The following is a 14,677-nucleotide window of genomic DNA, read 5'->3' as shown; positions in this document are numbered from 1 at the left end:
TGCATTAATGCCAGATAAAATGCATACAAACACCTGCAACGTGCTTTCCTCTCAGAATGTTCCATAAAACATGTTGCCTTAACAAGAGGCAGTAATACAAACTCAGTCCAATATTTCTGCACAAAATGTGTGTTTTAAGAGAGGTGACCTGCTCTTTACAAATGAGGGAGAAAGAAATTATAGTCCTTTGTGGTTCATGATCTGGGAAAGAAACAACTGTGTATATGGGTGACTAAAACATGGCCTGGCCTGTCAGCGAATTGGAGGGATTGTTTTCAGTGATGACACAACATGGTTCAAGATTGAGAGGAGGTGATTAGGAGCAAGCCTTCTAGTCACAGCTCTGCCACTGATTCTCCACAGGGCGTTAGGCACATCAGTTAACCTCGGTGTACCTTGGTTTCTCCGTTTGCAAGATGAAAATAAACAGACTTTCTTATATTTGTGAACACCTGGAAATTCTGCTGATGAAAGGCACATATGGTGGAAAGACCACAACCTCAGCTGGTGTACTCCGGCCTAGCTCTATTGATTTCAGCATTGCTACCATAGTTTGCATCATCTGTAAGTACACATTAGATCAAGGTCTTCTAGAGCCTCTTGGTCCAATCAAGCCAGTATCCGGACGAGTCCAGAAGAGTGAAACAAAGGCAATTTTAATCATCTTTCCTTTCTCCTGATTCAAGGGCTGTTTAGGAGCCTAAAGGCTGCTCTAAATTACTTCCAGTTGCCTCAAGCCCCAAGACACTCTGTGTTATGCAACTGCTGCCCTTTGAAGGGAGAATCCTTGGTAACTGGCTAGAGGTGAGGTCTGGTGACTGTGTGGATACTTTGTACAACCAGAATGAAGTAAAGCAAAGGGGTAGGTCCCAACATCTGGTCCAAAGCCTCCAGGAGTGTCTCACATGTGAACCATCTGATCCAGAAGTGACGCTCTGTTAATATTCTTACACGTGTGTCACACGTCCATTTCCATCTCCCAGGGGAAGATGCAGTTTCTAAAATTCACCCTGTTTGGCTTCTTAAAGAGCTAAAAAGCTGTCTGTTTCTGAGACCTATTACCCTGTGGAACAGCTACCCAAGAGAAATGCTGGAGGCCTCTATGCTTGAGTCATTTAAAAATCAGCTAGGCCAAGCATTAGCAAATAGCATGGAAGGAAGTGTTCCTGCACAGGCTCAAAGCACTAATGGATCTTTCCATCTCTGTTATGAACCAAACAGTCCCTGGAGCTGCATGTGACTCTCCCTCGGGGGTGCAATGCCCTCATGTCTGAGGACAGACTCTAACTGTCTAATGTGCTAGGGTCCCCTTCATCTTAGTACCAGAGCACATCATAAACTGTGGGGTGCTCCGGTCACAGTTGGGGTCTAGGCTAGCTCCCAAAGGGAACGCCACCCAGCTGTGCTCCTGGCCCTGGCCCCTGTGTCTACGGCCCCACATGCTGGCCCTGTACCCACAGCTGAGGCTTCCCCGCCCTGTCCCCTTTTCCTGCTGTGCCCCAGCCTCAGCCCCCTTACTCCTGTCTTTGTCCCAGCTCCCAGAACCATAGATGCACTCTTGGGCCAAACTCCAGAGTCATGGATAGGGCTGGGAAGCAGGGGAGGGGATATCAAGTAAAAAGTCTGAGGACTCATTGATTTAGGATAAACTCTGTTTTCCTCATAATCCCTCTGTGGGGCAAGGCAGTGCTATTATGGCCATAGTACAAAGGGGGATCTCAGGTACATAGAGACTAATTGACTTGCTCTAGGTTACACAGGAAGTGTGTGGCAGAGCAAGGCTTTCCACTTGGGTCAGGTCTCCCAGGTCAGCCTCTGAAACACCCTTCCTCATGCAAAGAAAGGGTGCATGACCCCAGGGTTCCTACCCACACACGAGCCATTGTTTATACCTCTTTGTAAAAGATAAATTGCATGATGGACCCTGAACCCTTCCAAGCAGTCATTCGTTTGTCCATTTGAGGACTTGTCTACTGGGCACATTACCTGCGCCAATGCCCGCGTGAATCTACAGCGCTCCACTGAGCCAAGCAACAGCATCCCCTATGGATGCTGCAGTGCACAGGAAGTCCTGGCTTGGCAAACTCTCCTTGCAAGCAGCAGTGAAGTGTAGAAGTGTTCATAGGGGATGTTACTATATAGCAAACTGGTGCACTGGAGAATCATAGGAAAACTAGAACTGGAAGAGACCTCAAGAGGTCATCAAGTCCAGTGCCCTGTCCTCAAAGGGGACCAAGTACCATCTATATCACTCCTGATAGATATTTATCTAAACTTTTCTTAAATATCTCCAACAATGGAGATTCTACAATGTCCCTCAGCAATTTATTCCAGTAATTAACCACCCTGACAGTTACAAACATTTTCCTAATGTCCAACGTAAACTTCCCTGGCTGTAATTTAAGCCCACTACTTTTTGTCCTATCCTCAGAGACTAAGGAGAATAATTTTTTCCCCTCTTCCTTGTAAGACTCTACTATGTACTTGAAAGCTGCTCTCATGTCCCCTTTCAGCCTTTTCTTTTTCAAACTAAACAAACTCAGATCTTTTAATCTTCTCTCTTAGGTCATATTTTCTAGACCTTTAATCATTTTAGTTGCTCTTCTCTGAACCCTTTCCAATTTTTCCACATCTTTCCTATAATGTGGGGCCCAGAACTGGACACAGTACCTCATGTGAGGCCTCATCAGCCCAGAGTAGAGCCAAAGAATTACTTCTCATGTCTTGCTCACAACACTCCTGTTAATGCATTCCAGAACCATGTCTGCTTTTCTTTTACAACAGTGTCACACTTTTGACTCATAATCAGCTTGTGGTCCACTAAGACCCCACGATTCCCTTCTGCAGTACTCCTTCCTAGGGAGTTCCTAGAGTCCCACTCTGGCTTACCATGCAGTATAGTGCCATGCAGATAAGCCACGAGGGAGACTCTAGGCTGCATTAACTCATTATTTTGCAAGAAGGGATGTTTTCCACCCACCAGCTGGCCACGGAGCTGTCCCAACGAGCGCGAAGTGCTCCGTTTTCTGTGACAGTATCAGTGGAAATGAATATCTGTTCCATGTTAACAGCCATCTCCTTTAACAAGCTGGATCCCACTGAGATCTCCTGGAAATGGAGATACCAAGGGGCTAATCTGGTGTAAAGGCAAAGAAATTACAAACATTTCCTTTTGAAATGTGCATCCAGAGGACCAGCCTGAAGGTTGCATTCACATGGAACCTCTTTGAATTTCCCGACATGAACAGCTTGTTACCAGCTATGACGCAGGTCACAGCAAATGATTATTGCTTGGCTGCTAAGGTGCATGCAGCTAAGCTCATCACATACATATCAAGTACACAGACCCCCTCTGGTGGATTTTGGAGGATCAGAGCAGAAGTGGGAAAGAAAGGCAATTCCAAGCAGGGGTCTGCCAAGCTAATTCTGCTTTTTTTTTTTAAACCATCTGCTGCTGTTATGGAGGGAGAGGAAGAGGCAATGTTGAATTCATAGAATCATAGATTCCTAGGGCTGGAAAGGGCCTCAGGAGGTAATTGAGTCCAGCCCCCAGCCCAAAGCAGGTTCAACCCTAAGTCCATTCAGGTCCAGTGAAGCCAACCTGCTTATGCCATTTGGCCCCAAAACTTTCTTCCATTGGGACCTCATTAAATCCTTTCCCCTGCCATTTCCAGAGTGAAAAAAATAGCATTAATCAGTAATGCTGTGCGGTTCTATAGCATCTTTCTTCCATTACAGGTTTACCATGCTCCCCTCCCACCTTGCCCTAGGATTTATGGTGGCTGTTGGTATTGCTGTCTGTGATACACAGGAGGTCAGAGTAGCTGGTCCCATGGCCCCTTCTGACTTTAAAATTTGCTATGTTATTTAAGTCCAAGTTCAGCCCCAGGGTAACTCCTTGAAGTCAAGGGCATAATAATACCTTTGATTAAATATCCTTATGTATTTATATTCTGCTGGGTCCTGTCTGTTAACTTTAATTATCTTTAAATTCCCATTTAAAGACTTTAAATTCCAGTTTCAGTCTAATTTATGTAACATCTAGTGCATCTCATCAATGTGTCTCATTATAAAATTAACTTTTCTGGATAGCTGCTACTTAAGGCTAAATTGCCATTGATTTTTAAGGCACGATCAGTCTTGGCACGTACACAAGGTGGACAGCTGCAAATCAATGGGGCTGCAGTAATAAGAAAAAAAAAGAATTCAGGTTTACTCTGAAGACAGAGCAAGTGCATAAGCCCAGAAAACACGATGCCATTTCCACTTGTTCATCTTGACGCTGTCTCTGAATCCTAATCAGTTTCTCTCTTTGCATGGTACAGTCTGTTTGGTGAGGGGGGAGTGCTATGCAGGTTGCATTACAAATGGTTCAGATTTTAAGCCTAAGGCCAAGAGCAACTTCTGCATCAAGAGAGCAAGAGGTAAAGGCTGATCCCTATTAACCCCTGTGGCAGCCGCTCCTTGCTCTCACTACAATAAGCACGATGTCAGGACATGCTGAGGAGGCCCAGGAATGCAGGAAATGTGTTGATTATGGAGGGAGCATGGTCCATTCAGTGAAGACCTCCGGGTTAGACTGAAAACCTCTTCACAGCCTTTTTCTATTGATTTCTGACTTCAACTCTGCTAGCACTGAGGGCCAGATTCTGTTATCTTTCCTCCTGGGGATGAGTATTTTATGTCATAACAAGTTCTACTGAAATTAAAAGGACAATTCAGCAGTTAATCGACATGAGCAAGAGTGTCATAATTGAAGTTTTATGAATCAGTTAAAGGTCTATTTTTCATGTGTTTTCCTGAATCACCCTGTTTGCTTCTAGGCTAGATTGAAGTACTAAAATCTGGGCAAATTCCTTCTTTTAGGCACAAGAACATAACAACAAATAACAACAGCCATAGTGGGTCAGACTAAAGGTCCATCAAGCACACTATCCTGTCTTCCAACAGTGGCCAATGGCAGGTGTCCCAGAGGGATTGAAAAGAACAAGGAATCATCAAGTGAGCCATCCCAGTTGTCCATTCCCAGCTTCTGACAAATGGAGGCTAGGGACACCATCTCTGCACATCCTGGCTAGTAGCCACCGATGGCTCTGTCCTCCATGAACTTATCTTGTTCTTTTATTGAATCCCTACAAGAACTGTTACAAAGCATGGAAAGTAGAGATACACAGCTGGGTTAAGGTGTCATAGGCTTCCTGAAGATGTGTTAGAAGTGATTGCCACATGAGCAAACATTTTGAAATACAGGTATTAGTCAGTATTCATAACTCCAAATACAAATGGCATCATCATAATCATGAATCATTAGCCTCCTGTCCAGGAAAAGAGCCCTCTTCCTAGGTGAGTTATTACCATCCAAAAGCGCTTCACCCCTGAAAAGGTGGGGCCTAGGACTGAAAGGGTGAGGTGGGGCTGGGCTGGCCTAACTCGATCAGCCTTCCCTGTTGCCTGAAGTGTGCTACACGAGGCTCTGGTGGCCCTTTAAAGGGCCCAGGACTCTGATAGCAGTGATGGTGGGGGCGGGGAGCGCCAGACCCTTTTGAATTTCTAGGCTTCACTGTTAACAGACCTACCTGTTCTGTGTAATCATACTGTGGGACATTTTTGCAACACAAAAGTTAGTGAGCAAACTAGCAGAGGAAGAACACAGTGCCTTCTGCATATTTGACCTGAAAGAACTCAGGCTGACTGAGTAGGAGCTGAACGTGACTGGCTGGGACCAGTGCATGGATTGCTTCATCAACATTCAGCATGGCTGCTTGAGCTAGTGGGAGAAGAGAATAATCAACAGCCAGAGGCAGGAGAAGGGAGAAGATAAAAGAAGAGCAGTGAGCTAGGATATTTCTTGCTGAAGCTGTAGATGGTCTCTCTGTAAGGCACTCCTGGCTTAACTCCTCCCATTCTACAAGAAAGTTGCTTAGAGCACAACACAAGGAAGAACAAATCAATGGCTTGTAAAATAGGAATGGTCATGCAGTTTTGTTCCCAGGAGTAAACTACTACCCAAAAACTTTTTGTGGCTTTATCATCTATTTCTCCGGTCCCTTGCACTGCCATGACTCACTCAGGATGGATGCTGGAATTCCAGCTTACGTGCTGCAGCATTTCCATTCCTGTAAAAACTGGGAATCCTGGAATCTCAAGAGAAAGCCTCTCAAGAGATTTGCCAACCTAGGAAGCTGGAACAGCTACTTTGTGGCTTATGATTGTTCTACATGGGACTTCATTCCGCAGGACTGTCTAGCAAGATGCTATCCAATTTAAACATGACCATTTAAATAATTGTTGCTACATCTCTTATATAATTACAACAAATCTTATACAAATTGTGTCAGGTAAGGTGTCAATAGAGAAGTCATGACTTGCTGATTATGATGATGCCATTTGTATTTGGAGTTATGAATACTGACTATATACCTGTATTTCAAAATGTTTGCTCATGTGGTAACACCCACAAGGTATTTAGCCTGCACATTGGGAAGAGATCATTCAAGTTAAGTGGCCCAACAAAGAACCCTTAACTCATAATGGACCATGGAACATGGCCATCCACACTTGATGGACATTCAGGTGACCGTTTTAACTAAGGTGTGGGTATTGACTTCTACTATGAGTAAGGGAAACATTCAAGGACATGTGATTTGCCCAAGTGACTCCAAAATCCAGCTTCCTACCTGCATTTTTCCACATTTGTATGGAGGTCTTTGTTTGAAACCATGGGCTTCCGTCCACATGTCAAAAATTATAAAAGGCCCTGAAAGCATCTCCGTTTTGCCTCTTTCCTGCATGAACCTCTGGACCATGAACTTACATTAATGGAACATTCTAACCAAGGGACTGAGGGCCTTCTAATGATTTTGAAGCAACCAGATACTTAACAAGCTATTTATTCCATCACTGCTACAAGCGTGAACCAAGAACTTTGCAATAATTAAGTGTAATTGATTAATTTAGTCAATTTTCCCTTTCTCTCTCTTACTTTGTCTTCCATTCCCACAAAACTGTCTATAATTAAATGTATTAATGAAAATATAAACATTTGAACAGTGCACTAATTATTCACATTTTTCAGCACCAACCCTGTGCTAAGCACCTGCTGTCCAAAAAAGTGTTGTGGTTCCCTGAGCCGAAGAGGGTATGTCTATACTGCAGTCAGAAGGTATGACTGCAGCCCATGTAGACATAAATGTGAAGCCAGAGCAGCAGGGACAGTTCCATGGGGTGCCCTGCAGGATCCTGGGTACATGCTCCCACAACCAGCACGTGTTGCTAGAACTTCATGCAAGTCTCCTGAGCGTGGTCTGAGCTCGGCAGCAAAAAGCTACCATGGGTATGTCTGCATGTGCCCTAATCCCATATCCCGACTGCAGCACGGACAAACCTGTATGGGTAACTGTGCTCCCCTTGGAGCCAATAGGAGTTTTGCTGCTGAGCTCAATGCGTACAGTCCAGACCTTAAGTTCAGCTAATGATGTGACAAAGGAGGTAAAGAAATAATAGGATGGAGATGGGGAAGGCCCTTTTTTCCCCTATGGGAATCCTATTATCACCTTGAGTACATGACCGAGTGTGAGGGCCAGGGTTATAACTGGCACAGTTCACAGGTTCCCTCGCAGGTCATGACCGAAGTTTTGGATCTGCAACCAAAATAGCAAGAAGAGCCACTTTTTAAAATTCAGTAAAGAATTCACTAGAGCGACAGTGCATGTGAATATGAGATGGTCCTTAATAAATAACGTCAAGCCATACTTTTGTCACCCCTGTTTTAAGAACACCACACACACAATGATTTGTGATGTCATACATGTTTACTGCAGGACATTCACAAACTGTTACATATCCTATTACCTCACACTTTACATGGGTCTTTGTACCACTGTCTTCCTGACTTTCACTGCTGAACCGTCTCTCTCTCTCTCTCTCTCTCTCTCTCTGGAGGACACTAGAGGGAGTTATCCAACTTTTCAAGATCACATATTGTTTGCTATTTAGATATGAGTCATTCATTTTTGGGCTTTTAGACATTCACCGTTTATGGAAAATAATCAGGTGTTTTTTTTTCACTTTGCAGTTATAGCATCAGGAGCTACAATGAAGTCCTTTAAGAGCTGCATGCAGCTCCAAGCCGCAGGTAGCAGACGCCTGAGGCTCTAAAGTAAGCAGAGCTGCTGCAGTTGGCAGACAGGAACCCTTCCTGGTTAAAGGAAAAGGGTCCCTCCTCACTATTGCCAGAGGAGAGCTGTCCAGATAAGCCTGAGCCCCAACCCTCTGCACCACCTTCCTCCCCCTCCCTCAGTCCTGCATCATCCTGCATCCCAAAGTCCTCTTCCCTGGCCCCACCCCAAAGCCTCCAGCCTAGTACCTATATCCATCCTGCGTCCCAAAGCCCAGAGTCTGTACCCCTCTGCACACCACCTCCCTCCAGCCCTGAGCACTCCCCAAATATAGAGCCCCTCCTGCACCCCAACCCGCTGATCCGCAGTTCCACCCTAGAGGCCACAATCCCATTCCTCACACTCCTGCACCCAACCACCTGCCCCACCCCTGAGCCCCCGCCCACACCCAGAACCCCTCGGCCCAGCTCCCACCACATGAATTTTGTTATGTGCACCAATATGAAGGGGTTGCGTCGCACATTCCCTCCGTGTTGCGTATCACCTCCACATTGGTGCACGTCAGAAAATCCATTCTGCTTAGGGGTCGGAAGAATTAGAAGGGACACTGTTCATGACCTCATCCTCTGCTCCACTCCACTTGTTTCCTCCCTCACCGTCCTTTCTTCCATTTCCTCTTCCTCCCTCTTCCTCCTCCTTTCCTCCACATTGGTTCACTCTGTGGTGCAGAGTTCCGCTGAAGTGTTGCATTAGCACACCAGTACAGGCACTTCATCACTGAGTGCAGCAACTGATCTTGTGTTTCTGAGATGCCACTTTAGATTGAGATGCCAGAGAGAGGTGGCTTGAGAGCAGAAGGGGGGCATATGACCGAGTTTGTCACAGTCAGATCATCCATAAAAAATACACCCAAGAAATAAAAACATTGAACCTGAATTTATGGCCCATTATTTCCCCTATTCTCTTTATTTCTCTTCCTCTCTTATGCTCTTTCACTTCCCTTCTTGGCTTTTATGTCACACAAAGTCCCATTAGGATTTTTTATGTCTCTTCTCACTCCTACTGGCACTATATCTGTCTGCTCCATCCATGGAGTGGCTCATGATTTAAGAGGACTGTGGTTTGTCATCATTTAGAGTAAGAGTAATGGTTTGGAACATAACAGAACCAGATCCTTAGCAGGTATAAACAGGTGTTGCTCCATTTGAATCATTCACTCAAGCAGAGGATCTTGGAATAGTAACTATGTTTTAAGGATAATTGTTTGGGCTATTTAATGAATATAATGCCCTGTTAATGCAGTTAGATTGGAACTAATCATACCTTGGCTTACCTGCCATATTTTAGACATAATGGCAAATATGTAATGTCATGGGATGTTAGTTGTGTTTTAGGAATGTTGTTTTAGGTTACTGTTCTCTCTGTACAACTCTGTCCAGACTCAGCGAGAGAGTGTGGAATAACATCAAGTTGTACACCCACACCAAAATGCAAGTCTACAGAGCCTGCATCCTCAGCACCCTCCTTACGGCAGTGAGTCTTGGATGCTGTACGCCCACCAGGAAAAGAGGCTGAACATCTTCCACTTGCGCTGCCTCAGGCGCATCCTTGGAATATCGTGGAAGGACAGAGTGTCCAACACCGCCATCCTTGAGCAAGCTGGAATCCCAGCCATGCACACCCTCCTCAGACAGCGGTGGCTCCACTGGCTTGGCCATGTCCACAGGATGAATGATGGAAGGATCCCAAAAGACATCCTGTATGGAGAGCTAGCCTCTAGCAAAAGACCTCCCAGACACCCCCAGTTGCGCTACAAAGATGTTTGCAAGAGGGACCTCAGGAAAGTAGACATCCTGCTGGACAGTTGGGAGGAGCTGGCAGACAACTGCAGCAGATGGAGGCAGGAACTACACAAGGGCCTTCAGAAGGATGAGATGAGGATCAGACAGCTAGCAGAGGAGAAGCGAGCCCACAGAAAGCACAGTAAAGACCTGCCAGACACCCACTACACATGCAACAGTTGCAGCAAGGACTGTCACTTTCATGTGGGCCTTCACAGTCCCAGTTGATGCTGCAAATGATGATCCCAAAAGGAACTACGAAGGGCACGATCCATAGTCTATGTAGACTGAAGGATGCTACTACTACTACTCTGTCTATACAGTACCTCACAAATTGGGTGCTGGTCCACATCTTCTAGGCACTGACAAAATACATCTAATCAAAGTCTTTTGGGAGGGTACACCTTCTGACCAGGGTCAACAAATACATATGATTGTTTGATGAATAGAGTTCTTCTGCATAATAAAATTGACTGTACCTAAAGTTTAGCTCAATGTCATCAATAATTTCGCAAGGGATTTCTGTCTGAGAGCAGAACTCCAAGGATGTCATCTAGGGCTCCAGAGAGACCATCCCAGCATGCTGTGCTAGTTGGTGATGTATGAATGAAAAAGCCCTTCGAAATTTGCATGAGAGAAAGTAATCACGCCAAAGGAAAGTTGTATGGAAGGACTCACTGGTGTGGGAGAACTCTCACTGAGGTTTCAAAGAGCGACTAGAGTGTATTTGTGTCCATTTGTGGATTCCACAGCATAATTAACTGCGGGAGGCTGTGTAAAGTGGCAAAATCTCAGTCATAAAACTTAACACTTGATTTGCTTTTAAATCATCCCACCCTTCTTTGGAGGTGTATTTCTACCTTCTGGTGTGGAAAAATATACCATTAAAAAGGAGATGAAGTACCTTTAGGTTACCCCTGGTCTATGTTGGATTTATGCTTTTCTCATTATGTCCTGGCTTCAAGAAAAATTACAATATCCAATAAAATAAATGGAACCATAGAGGGCATATGGTAACATACATTCTCCTCCTACAGACAAATGTACTTCTGAATTAGAGAAATAGTTTTAGAGAGGAGGGACAAGCTCATGGTTAAAAACATTCAGCTGAAACTCAGGAGTTTGGTGTCCGTTTATGGTTATGGACCCCCCTGATTACCACCTGAGATCAGAAATAAATTTCCCTGTAATCACATGCATTATAAAGTAGTTAACTCCTTTCCCTCTGAAGCATTAGTAATTGGCTTGTTGAAGACAGAATTTCAAACCATAACTATTACTATATTTTTCCTAGTGTAGCACCTCGAAGCCCAGTCATGGTCAGGAACCCATTGTACTAGATGCTGAACAAGAATATGGTTCCTGCCCCAAAAAGCTTTCAGTCTAAATAAGGACTAGATGGTTTGTTAGTCTATTCCAGTGCAAAATTTCCACTGTCCTAATTCATTCCACAGTCTAGTCAGGGACTTCTACTTTTCCAGTGTTCAGACTCTGGAACTGAGCAAAATGGCTAGGTTGCCTTTTCGTTCGAGCTAAGGGCTCACATTATCTGTCTGATCTACAGCAACAGAGTTGAGTTAAATAAGTTGCAACTTGAGAAATTGAAACCAAGCCTCCTTGTGCTTTGAACTGTGAATTCTGATGTAACATCTGATGTTGCCCTTGATTGCATTATTAGGTTTCACTGAACACCTGCTCTGGGTGGCTGGTAGCCCTGGTATGTTCCACATGTGGAAACCAGAGAGGATTAAACAAACACAGCTGGTTTGGAGTAGACAAAACACAGTCTGCGGAGGAGTAGGTAGCATAGCTCTAAAACAGTGTTAATAAAGATTTAGTGGCAAAAATCTGTGAATATCTCATTCCCTTGAAGGTTGTGTTATTCTAAAGGCATGGTCCCTTTTACCAAAAGGAAGAACTTACAGCACGGTCTAGTCCAGGAACTGCAGCTGGGATTCCTGTGTAAGAATAAGGAAGTTAGAGATATTCAGATCCTTTGAAATTCAGTGGGAGCTGGGCACCTAAGTCTGTTGGTCTCCATTCAGAATTCCTGCTAATGTGGCTAGCATGCCATGCAAGCTTCAACAAGTTGCGCTGCCAGTGGATATATCTAAACTGCAGTGTCTTCTCTAAAGCACCCAAGGGGTTTTGTAGGACAACTCCCATTGATTTTCAATTGGATTTGTACTTCTAAACCCTTTAGGTGCTCTTGCAAATCCGCCTCCTGGATTCTACACTGCATGCTACACATTATTTGAGCCCCTAAATGGGAGCATTTTAGTTCTAATTTGCCACACCCTTGACTATTCCAGCACTGGGCCCTTCCTATACAGAGACTGGGTGTCACATTTCCAACTAGTGTAAACTGGCTTCAGTGAGGTATGCCAGCTTACACCATTAGGGGAGTCTGGTCTGCAGAACTCTGCTCCAAAGACCTGGTGTGCATCAATATCCATTAGGAATTGGACAAAGGACTTCTAAATCAGTGACCCCCAACTTTATTACACAGGAGGGACCTGTAAACCAAAGCATAACTGGTGACTACTGAACTGGAAGGGACCTCTTCTGGCTACTGTCTCACCTGCTGTTGCTCATCAGTTTGTTCTCCACCTTCTGTTAGGACCTGCTTCCCTCCCTGACCATGGTGCCCTTCCCTTAGGCTACTGCCCTGCTCCAGTGCCCCACACTCTGGGGCCCTCCTCTCCCAGGGAACCCCAAGCACCATATACCCACCTTGCCTCAGTGACCCACTGCCAGGAGCAAACTGCAGTCTGAAATGGCTGCTCATCATTGGCAAGGAGTTGGACCTACTACCTTCTGCTGCCCTGGCTGCCTCTCTGCCCCCCTAGTACTCTCAAGCCTTGTCCCAGGCCCTGCAGCCTGGGCTTTATCTGGCCAGAGTTTTCCTCGCTTGCCTTTCCTTTCCCCAGCATTGCTCTGTCTGTGGTAGCCAACTCTAGCTGGCAGATAGGTCCCTCTCCCTCCAGGGCTGAAGCAAGAGTATGCTCACCCTGGCCAGCCATCTCTTTTATACAGCTCTCCTGAGCTCTGAGTGGCTGCCACAATTTTTTCCCAGGACAGCCCTGTCCCAGGTCTGTTTTAACCCTTTTGTATATCAATTACGGCAACTGCCCTGTCACACTTCCACTTCCTGGATCCCCCCCTTCCTCTCTCTACCATTCATGCACTCCCCTTCTTCTCAATACCAATTGCTGAGGGTGCTCACAGATGCTTGCCATCAGGCCCGGACTTGCTTGGTATCCTTATTGTCATTTTTGGGTGGGGCCACCAGAACAGAGCTCTGTCTCAGACTCTCTGGCCAGTAGTCTGTCAGATTAGATTGCTTGTGTCTATGTACAGTAGTGTCTGCTTACACACTTGTGTAAACTAAAATAGTGTAAACATGACAACAAAATACTAACGATGGGGCATTATTGTGTTGAAACAGGCCATAGGCCTTACCAGAAGGCCAGCACAGATGTAGACGAAGACTCCCATTGAGATCAACAACGGCAAAGTCCATCCAACGAGGACAAATCAGTAAATAACACAAAATAAAATGAAATCACTTTTCTACCAAAGGAAGTGCACAGCAAAAACTACTCAGGAGAGCGGAGATGTGAGAACTGGGCCTACAAACTGACCTTAATTATGAGCTCAGCTGTAATGGGTATTCATAGGAGATCACAATAACCTGTAACAACAACTGTTGTTGGGGAAAGGTATGAAAGGGAGACAGCAAAAGTAAATGAGTCCAAATAAAAAGAACGACTAGTATAACTCAAGGCCTATGGTAAGATCATGCTAGCTAAACAAGAACCCATGGCTCCAGCTAGTCATGGATCAAAATTCCTGTGTTGGGTGCTGGGTGGACAAAATAATGAGGGGAAGGGCTCTTGCACCCACCCTTCCCATTTCTGGGCTCTTGAAGAAAGAGGCATGGGAGGAAAACTATGGAAGAACAGATGGAAGCTACTAGAGTGAATTTCATCACCATTGCTGCCATGCCCACCATCTCATGGGACACTGGCCATTCTTCCTCCTAATCCTGAGAGGTGTCCTGAGCAGATAGAGCCAGAGAGATTGAGCCAGGTACATCAATATCTTCCCTAGCCCCAGCTGAATCCCAACACCACCAGGGATGACACAGGATCAGACTGTGAGAAAAAAAATGGCTCCTGCTCATCTCAGCTAGCCAGACAAGGGAGTTTTCCTTCTATAACCTTCCTCTGGCTAAAGGAAAAGAGAACAAGAGATGTTTGAATGAAGGTCTGATCTAATACTTTGCATTTAAAAAGCTGGATCCATTTTTTCCTCCTTGATCTTTAATAAAAGTTTTAAAGGATGGTTAATGGTGTGTTTGGCTTGGTACTAAGCAGGCTGAAGTCTCAGTATATCAAACCCCACAGCTGAATGCTGGAGTAGGACTGGGTTATGTTACACCTTTGGCCCACACGTTCCATTTCAATTAACACATGAGTGATGAAGACCTATTTGCTTTTTTTTTTTTCAGTTTTAGCCCAAGCCCTTATCAGATCATCTGTATTCCAGTTCAGCCAGAATGGTGAACACAACACATAGAACCATTTTACAAGAGATTCTTTGCTGTATTTTTATTCAGCGATAACTAGTCTGCAAAGCCTTTCTTGTGACAAGCATTCTGAAGAGTTTAGTAATATAATGGTTACTAAGATTTATCTGCGAAGGTCCTGATTCAGC

This window comes from Carettochelys insculpta, chromosome 16 (genome assembly GCF_033958435.1).
Source record: "Carettochelys insculpta isolate YL-2023 chromosome 16, ASM3395843v1, whole genome shotgun sequence".
NCBI classification, from domain to species: Eukaryota; Metazoa; Chordata; order Testudines; family Carettochelyidae; genus Carettochelys; species Carettochelys insculpta.
Note: the sequence above shows the minus strand (reverse complement) of the source record.